Genomic DNA, 9,215 nt, shown 5'->3' with positions numbered 1-9,215 from the left:
TGAATGCAGTTGGAAAAATCAAAGCCAACTTCACTTGTGCATGGTCTGAAGCTTTAAACCTTCTGAATCAAATGGATTTCTTATCCTCAGAATGTGAAATCATTTTTTATTTTAAATGATTTCCCAGTTGTTCTTATGTGGCAAGCACAATGATACTGAGAGTATATAAAGACGAATCCAAAGTAGTTCCTGTATGTTTCAGTAAAGATGAAAATTATTTAAACAAGCAAGAGAAATACAGTGATGTTATTCTAGTGCTAGAAGTTTGAAGAGGGTACTTCAGAGAACAAAGAGGAGCAGGATGATTAGTGATAGAAGGGGAGGGTGTAAAGGGGATCTTAAGAAGGATTCTTTGGATATGTTACCCTTGAAAAGAGTCTTAAAATGTGAATAATATTCTCTACAATGATCAGTGTATCTTGGGGAGGAAAAAGGAATGTGAACACAACACAGGTACATGATCTGGAAGGTACTTTGAAACAAGTGTAGGCAGTTTGGTGATTGAAGACAATTCTCTATAGGCTTCTCATGTTTCTGTAAATCATGCAAAGGAGCATTAATTGCATATGTTTTCAAAACTACTTTTTCAAGGATCCTTTTATAGCAATAACATTAGAAGATAGAGATTGTGATTCTTTCCAAAGCAAATGGCTAGTTTGTGTACAGCATTGGAAAATAAAGATAGTGTCTTCTGGGAAGGCATGTATATTATCCAGTATAAAAGATTCATGTTTCCTGGCTTCAGAGTTCCTCAGCTATACTACAGGCCCACCTGGGACCCCTCCATAAATGTACGCATGGGACTTGGGGGACAAAAGGAACTGATGCATACTTGAAACTCACACTACCCACTGGGCCTTGATTTCTAACAAAGTTCTTTATCTCTTACATAAAGTCATGGACGAGTCCACATGACCATCCTCACATCTGACACCAATGTAAAGTTTCGTGGTCACTCACATGACCCTCAGTTTTGAACATTTTCTGAAAGGACTCACAGAACTCACTGAAAGCGGCTATATATATTGTGGTCTATTACAGCAAAAATAAAAATAGAAATTAGAATCAGCCAAGAGAAGACAGGCATAGGCAGAGTCCAAGATCACTCCAAACATGGGGCTTCCAGATATTTCTTACCAGTGGAGTCACAGACAGCATTCACTCCTCCAGTAATGATGGGTAATGATACGCACATATTGCTGACCTGAGCTTGGGGCCAAAGTCTTTATTGAGGTTGCACCATGTTGTTTACTGAGGTTGCACATGGGTTTACTGCCCATGTGGTTGACCTCAGTCTCCAGGCCCTCTGGAAATCTAGATAATACAACATGACCCCAAATCCCCACTATAAGGTAGGTGGTTACACTGTCTGGCATGTTCCAATGCCCCAGGTAGATGAAGATACTTTAATCTGGCAGCACGTTCCAGGTACTTAGAGATTACCTACCAGGAGCTGAGGGACAAGCCAGACCTCTGTTTGCCCAAGGTGAAATCCTTTACTGTACACTTTAACCTGGGCCTCTTATATTTTCTGCCAATAGCCATGAAACTGTGGCAGGCTAACTTAGCTTGCAAATAGGGTAAAATCTCAGATTTTACACAGCTTTTGACAGGAATATAAAGAAGGATTTACTAGAAAACATGCCTAGGGAAAAAGCTAACCAAGGGCCATGTCATGGATTCTTTTTATCCTTACTAAAAGGTTGAATTTTATTATTCAGTTCATTAAAGTTGTATATATATAGAGAGAGAGACATATATAAATATATAACCATTTTATATATATATACACACACACACACCCTATGTGTATATATGTATAGCCGTATATATAATGGCAAAGTTTGCAAGTAATTAGAATGATTCAAGTTTATGAGTTTTTAGAGATAGTATTCTAGAAAGCTAGAGGGTGAAGGCATTAAAGATGTTGGCAAGAAAGATACTGACTAATGATCAATTATCAGCTGAATCAGGGAGTCATGAAGGAATGCCTTCTAATATTAGTGTAGAAAAACAAGGGTGCACCGTAATAGAAGACAAAGATCAGATATGAAAGGAATAAAGGAGGGAGATGCGAACTGACAGAAGAATAATGAAATATTAATTTGCTAGAGTTTAGCACATCATAAATGGTTCAGTTAAACTAATAAAATTTACTTCAAGAGAGTTGGTTCCAAGTTAAGATTGACTATGAGCAAAATTTCAGGCTGAAAAGAGCACAGTAAGTTTGGAACCAGCATAAGCCATCTACATGTGAGGCATTATGACAAAATGCTGGTAGTCAAAATTCTAAATGAATAGGGGAGAGGAAAGTTGGTAAGTGATGGGATGGTTGTGTTATACATCGTGACAAAAATTTCAAAGAAGGAAGGGTAGGAAAGTAATTATCTGCCATTTTCATTGAGACTTGGATCAATACCTGTATTTCCCCTCTGTTGTATGAAAGATTCAACAGCTTTGACGTAAGTGGGCTTCAAGGGAAAGGTCTTTAAATTCAAAGAGATTCAGGTTTAAAAATAGAAAAATAATGAGTGAGCAGAGGGGACGTTGGGTATTCTCTGAAGAAACTAGAGACATAAGAACGTAGGAATATGTACTAACAGTAAACCTGGCTTACAACAATCACCAACGGTGTTGTGGTTAATTTTATGTGTCAACTTTTTAGGGCCACAGAGTGCCTAGATATTTGGTTAAAATTTGTTTTGGATGTTCCTGTGTGGTTGTTTCTGGATGAGATTCACATTTGAATTGGTAGACTAAGGAAAGAAGATTGCCCTTCTAATGTGGGTAGTCCTTATCCAATTTGTTGAAGACCTTAATAGAAAAAAACAACAGGGTCAGTAAGGAATAATTCACTCCCTTTACCTGCTTCATTGTCTTTGACCTGGGACGTCAGTCTTGCTTTTGGATTCAGATTCAGACTGGAACTCCACGATCAGCTCTCCTAAGTCTCTTAACATACGGATTACAGATCATGGAGCTTCTACTACTGGTTCTATTTCTCTAAGAACCAGACAAATAGAAATTGGGAGATGTCATCAATGGAAGGCACAATGAGAGAGACTGGAGAAAGAGTTACATCAAAGAAGATGAGTGAGAGGTCACATGGAGCCAAGAATAAGAGGTGTAGTAAGACTGACTTTGTGTAAGGTTCTAAGTTCACTAAGCACATGGTCCTAGTTGCAGACTAAGTCTTACTGAGTACCCATAATTTAATCTTCATCAAAGTTCTAAATAGGATAGTACTAAAAGGATAAGCCAGTTTCCTAGATGTCATTTCCTGGTAAAATTATCTGACACAGTACCTTGTTTGTCTTAGCATCAACCATAGAAAGTATAATGACTGGGTATGAAAAGGCCAGACATCTCCTGTGGCAAACGATAGAGAAATATATACTTTAAAAAGAACCACTGCAACTAGAAGCACACATATAGCTTCATTTATTGAATAATTCAGGAATGTGCTAATATCCACCTGAAATAATCAGACTAAAGAGGAGTCAAAGACAGACAAAGTGGGGAAGCAGATTAAAATGAGAGACAGTTTTTTTAAAGGCGCTGTTACTAAGGAAACTGAACAATGCATCTTTCTAAGTACTTCATGTTTTCCTTCTATTTCTGCTTATATTTGAGAGCCGTAATGTGGCTCTTTGAATTATGTGACTGTGCTACTCGCAGAAGTGTGATCCCTAAGGAGAACCCGGCTTAAGCAAAGACAGATCATTAAGCATCAGGCTAACAACAAAGTGGCATTGCTTCATTTTCAATTAGAAAATTGTCCCTGCAGACTTGACATTCCTAAGTACATTATGAGGTTCACATAAGGCCTGCCAGGGAAAGAAAAAAAGCAAAGGGAAGGATTAAGAACTAACATTTAATGAAGTTCTTAACCTTTCTTGTTTCATAAACCTCTGTGAATCCTACCAGGATAATGCATAAAAATGCAGGCGATTACAAAAGAATTCAAGTATACTGAAATGCAGTTGTCAAAATATATTTTTAAATAGCGATGTTCTAATTATGTGTACTCTTTTATTAAGACATCAAATAATAAATAAAATATAGGGGCATCTCTAATAATTACATAATTTGAATTAGTAGTTTGTATAAGAAATATTTTAGGCATCTGCAACAGAAATAATGTGATATCAAAATATCTGTGACTTCTATTGATGAAAAAAATCACAGGTAATACTAATATAGCTTGGAAGTATTTTTGGCTTATATTTATGATGTAATAAATGATCAGTTTCATTTAGAGGTTAGGAAAACTACAGATATAATTTTTCCCATGCAGCACATGTACCCTCTGATTCTATCAATTAACAGCAAAGAAAATACAACAAAAACTGACTGAATGGAGCTGGTTCTGTGTCAGCTATTGTGCTATAGAAGACACACAAGTGTTTGAGAACTTAGGCCTGGCTTCAGGCACATTGAAATCTAACAAAGTAACCTGGACCACAGTGATCTAGGTAATAAAGAATAAGAAAATCTACCAGCCTGACCAACATGGAGAAACTCAGTCTCTACTAAAAACACAAAAAATAGCCGGGAGTGGTTGTGCTTACCTGTAATCCCAGCTACTGGGGAGGCTGAGGCAGGAGAATCGCTTGAACCTGGGAGGCAGAGGTTGCAGTAAGCTGAGATCACGCCATTGCACTCCAGCCTGGGCAACAAGAGCAAAACTCCATCTCAAAATAAATGAAAATAAAAAAAGGAATAAGACAATACTCTGGTAAAATTAACAATGGATATTACATGCTCCATATATTCTACCTGGATATGCACTTAAGTCTCTAGCCCTGAAGAAACTGTCTTACATGTGCACCAGGGGCAGTTATGTTATTACAGTATTCTTAGCAAAATTATATTTTCATGGAATATAAATGTGATTTAAATATGAGTTTCGATGATAAACTATAATAATAATTTTTTTAAATTATTATTGCATGCAGTGAGCTTTGTAAACATTTAATCCTAACAGAAATCCTATGAGAGTTATTTTATAGATTAGAATATTCAGGTCAGATAGGTTTGATGACTTGCCAAATCTCACACAGAAAATAGTAAGAGATGAGTCGTAAACTCATGCAGACTTTCCAGAGCTCATGCTCCCAAGCACAGTTTCAAGCATGTGCAAACACACCCATGATCAATGAGGACTGAGAACTCCCAAGGAAGCAATCAGTGATAAGACGAAAGCCCGAGGTTGCATCTTTTCTGCTGTCAATATTTATCGAGTGCCTATCCTATGCTAGATTCCATCTCAAGAGGTTTTATGTATAGGTGTCATTTCTTAATCATCAAAAATATTTTTGAAAAACTACCATTTGCAAGATACCATGAAAAAATGCTGATATAAGTTAAGACAAAGTATGGGGCCTGAGCTGGCAGAGATTATAATCTAGAGCAGAAACCAACATATAAATTGCTAAAAATACTACATGTTTTAACCAATTTGTTGAAAATTTGTTTATTTGACAAAAGGAGTTTAAAATAAAATTTAAGATGGAAATAAAAAACCTCTCCCTAGTAAAATGGCAAAGCCCAATACTGAGGGGGAAATATGATATCTAGGGATAAAAAGTAAAATAAAAGTTACCAAATAATTCTTAGATAAATGGTGATATCTAGAAGCCCACAGAGGGTTCTATTTTAAGGAAAGGGTTGTCATAAAAGAGCTATGTTATAGCAAGCATTTTGATTTAATCTAACAGTTAGTCAAATTCACCTTAAGGAGGGATGGAATGTTAGACGTCACGCAGGTCAAAAGGGACAGTCTTCTCATAGCAGTTTCTAGCATAGTTTCTAAAATAAAAACAAAAAAAAATTCTTCAACCACAAATATTCGCTAAACAATTCAGATTCAAGTAAATAAACAAATAAATTCCCATTAAAATTTGAATATGGCACTTAAAATGTCCATAAGTGGTTTGAAATGTTACTTCATTTTATAAAGATCTTAAAAATCATATGTCTTAGGAGAAAGTTTTGATGAATTTCCCTATTAGAAAGGTTTTCTAAAAGGTATAATGACAATTGATAAATATCTTAAAACACTATGTTTTAAAATGCTTTTTAAAATAGTGTACTCAAATGTTTAACTAAAAATAAAGTACTAAAATTATATTCACCAAAGCAGATTTTATGGAAATCTGTAGATTCTTACCTAAGACATTTGCATATTTGTGTCTAATTTTACACTCCACATCTATGTATATTTTAAATTTCAGCCTAAAAATATCATACAGCCTGTTGGTTGCTGATCTGCAAACCTGCCCCCAAAGGCTGTATAGACACACAGAATATGACTGCTTTGTTTGTATCAAGTGGTACTTTTTATTTTCTTACAGAATGGGTAAGACTCAGTCTTAATTTTTTTAATTTGCTGATTCCTAATTTTTATTTATGTCCTTTGATAGAAAGACCAATTAAAAATAGTGAAATTTTTCTACCCTACCAGCAAAGTAGAAACACATCTATTGAATGGAAAATGAGTAGGACTATGATAGTTAAAAATGCATGCCTTTACTTATTTGTTAATTCATCCAATGATGTAATGAGAACACTCCTGGCAAAACGAATGGCACGAATACAAATAAGTCAGAAATAGCTCTGGCCCTCAGGGAAAGTTCCATATTGTTACTATGTTTTATTCGTTTGGTTTATGCCTGTTACTTCCATTATAATTAACTGCTCTTAAAAAATCAGAGGATATTACTCACTCTTGTATCAATACTAAAAATATAAATCCAGCCTAGAAAATTCAGGTAAAACGGAGAAAAACCAACATTCATTCCTAAAATGAAGCTATAAATTCAGAGATATTCTCATAATTCAAACTATTCCTGCTTATTTTCCACAAATGTCTAAAAGTCCACAAGAAATAGTTTCGCAGCATCTGAGGCTGTGTTAATCTTCTTTCTCATCGGAATTTACAAATTTTTCTAAAGTTTCTTCCACCAAAGTTTTCGAATCATAAGAAGAAAGGAAGTTTCTGTGGTAAAGTAATATGGAGGAAAGAATGTATTGAAATCATTTAAACCAGTATATTTACTATATTATTTCTCAGACCTTTGAGTACGCTAATGTGTATTAAAACTACAAAGTACATCGAACACAGAGTGTAGCATTTCATCAACTTATTTGTCTTTGGAACTCTTTATTTAAGTTCCACAAGTACTATTTCTGAAAAATACATATTTCTGAAAAATATTCCTAAGCCAAGCACTTAGGAAACTGATGAGCTCTAAGAGCAAACATAGTCTCAGTAAGAAGTCATTTCAGTTAAGCCATTTCTAGTTTCAGATTACCCAACTGTTGTGCCTAGGGGTAGCAGAAAGCGTAACGGAGTTTCAGCAAAGTATATCTTCATGACAGCAGGAAATGCAGGCTAGATGATAGTTTAATTATTTGCCATTACATCAGCTGAAATAAATTAATGCAAATTGATGAATTCATTATTATTTATGCATGTTCAGTTTGTGGACAAACCTTGTAATCCACAGTCTTCATGAGAGGATAGATGAACTATCACTAAATCTGCAGGAAACAGAGAGAGACAGCTGATATATCAGTTCACTTGTAAACAATTTTTTCTATAAATGACAAGAGAGTACGTATCTTAAGTTTTCTGGGTCGTACATTCTTTGTCATAAGTACTTTGCTGTTACGGCAGAGATGCAACCATAGGCCGTTTATAAACAAATGAGCATGATAGTGTTACAATGAAACTTTATTTACAGAACAAGCAGTGAACTGGATTTGGCCAACAAGCCATAGTTTTCTAACCTTTTTATTAGTTGTCAGAGACGGACAAAAAGAATCAGTGTCTGGTACAGTTTGCTAAATCAATGAAAATGAAATTTAACAGATTCAACATTTTTGCATTTCAAGCCAATTATTCAAATTCATGAGTATTAGGAAAAAAAGATGGATGGCTTAATAGTACAGGTTTAACATAATTGGAAGCTCAGTGTTCCTCTATTTAATGTATCTTCCAAGGAAGACAGTGCTACATCTGTAGCACCGGAGAAGCACCAAATAAAACATCACCTGGGTCAAACCGTACTTTGATTGCTGCATATGTTCTAGAGCATCCATTTGGAAAGTGCTTTGCAAACAGGAGAGCATATGCAGGAGAATGGTTGAGATAATAAGGCATGTTATAAGATAAACAGTCTTAAAGAAAGGGACAGTTTAATCTGGCTATTGGAAGACTTCAATGTACCCTACAGCTGTCTTCAGACATACTAACAGTTGCTATATGAAAGATGGATTAGATTCCTCTTCAGTTTTTCCTGAAGTCAAACTTGGAATCATTAGGTGCTGAAAAAGTAGGGCAAAGTTTAGGTTCAAAAAAAGAAAGAAATTTTTAAACAAAGGTAACTGTCCCCCAATGAAATAAATAGAGGTATTTTCCCTATGGAGGTGTATTTATCGGTTCGCACACTGCTATAAAGAAATACCCAACACTGGGAAATTTATAAAGAAAAGAGGTTTAATTGACTCACGGTTCCACGTGGCTGGGAAGGCCTCTAGAGACTTGCAATTATGGCAGAAGGCGAGAAAGAACAAGTTTGTGTCAGTGCAGGAAAAACTACCATTTATAAAATCACAATACTTCACTCACTATTATAATAGCATGGGGGGATTCACCCCCATAATACAATCACTTCCCACCAGATCTCTCCCTAAACACCTGGAGATTACAATTCAAGATGACATTTGGGTGGGGAAACAAACCCTAACCATATCAGGAGGAAGCCTTCGGGTATTTTTCACAGAAGTCTCTGTGACCACTTGGGGAAACATTACAGAGTGATTGAATTACTAACAAGGAGATTGGGTGCTCATAGTTTCTTTTCAACTCTAAAAATCTCTAACTTTATTAAGGATGAAACTGAAGTTGTCAACTCTCTTAATCATACAAGTCCACCATTTTTTAAACTGAGTTTTAATTTCTAGACTGAATGCTAATAAATTCCCTTGTGAATTAGAATTAGAATTTCACCTCTATTACCTGTCTTGCACTTGTTACTTTTTAAACACAATGTCTAATCAGGTTTAAAATAAAATGTTTATGATGGAGCATAATAAATAAGGTACTGGACATTAATATTGGTCTTTACAATGGTTAGCAGTAACTGAAATTAATTAAAAAGAACAGCATGACCTTGGTTTCTGTCTTTGGTTTTAGCATTTAAAATGCA

The 9,215-nt window shown here is 35.3% G+C and overlaps 1 long non-coding RNA gene across 1 annotated transcript in view; it reads right to left on the bottom strand.

Annotated features, from left to right (window-relative positions):
• Positions 1 to 4,571: 4,571 nt before the first annotated feature.
• The window catches only part of LOC128931547 (uncharacterized), a 104,457-nt gene continuing 99,813 nt past the window's right edge, over positions 4,572 to 9,215 (bottom strand). The window contains exons 2-3 of the long non-coding RNA XR_008480019.2: positions 5,735 to 5,811; positions 4,572 to 4,669 (exon numbers count right to left, since the gene is read on the bottom strand). This is a non-coding gene — a long non-coding RNA (uncharacterized LOC128931547). The remainder of the gene's footprint in view (positions 4,670 to 5,734; positions 5,812 to 9,215) is intronic.

This window comes from Callithrix jacchus, chromosome 3 (assembly GCF_049354715.1).
Source record: "Callithrix jacchus isolate 240 chromosome 3, calJac240_pri, whole genome shotgun sequence".
NCBI classification, from domain to species: Eukaryota; Metazoa; Chordata; class Mammalia; order Primates; family Cebidae; genus Callithrix; species Callithrix jacchus.
Note: the sequence above shows the minus strand (reverse complement) of the source record. Positions and strands in the feature narration are given on the sequence as shown.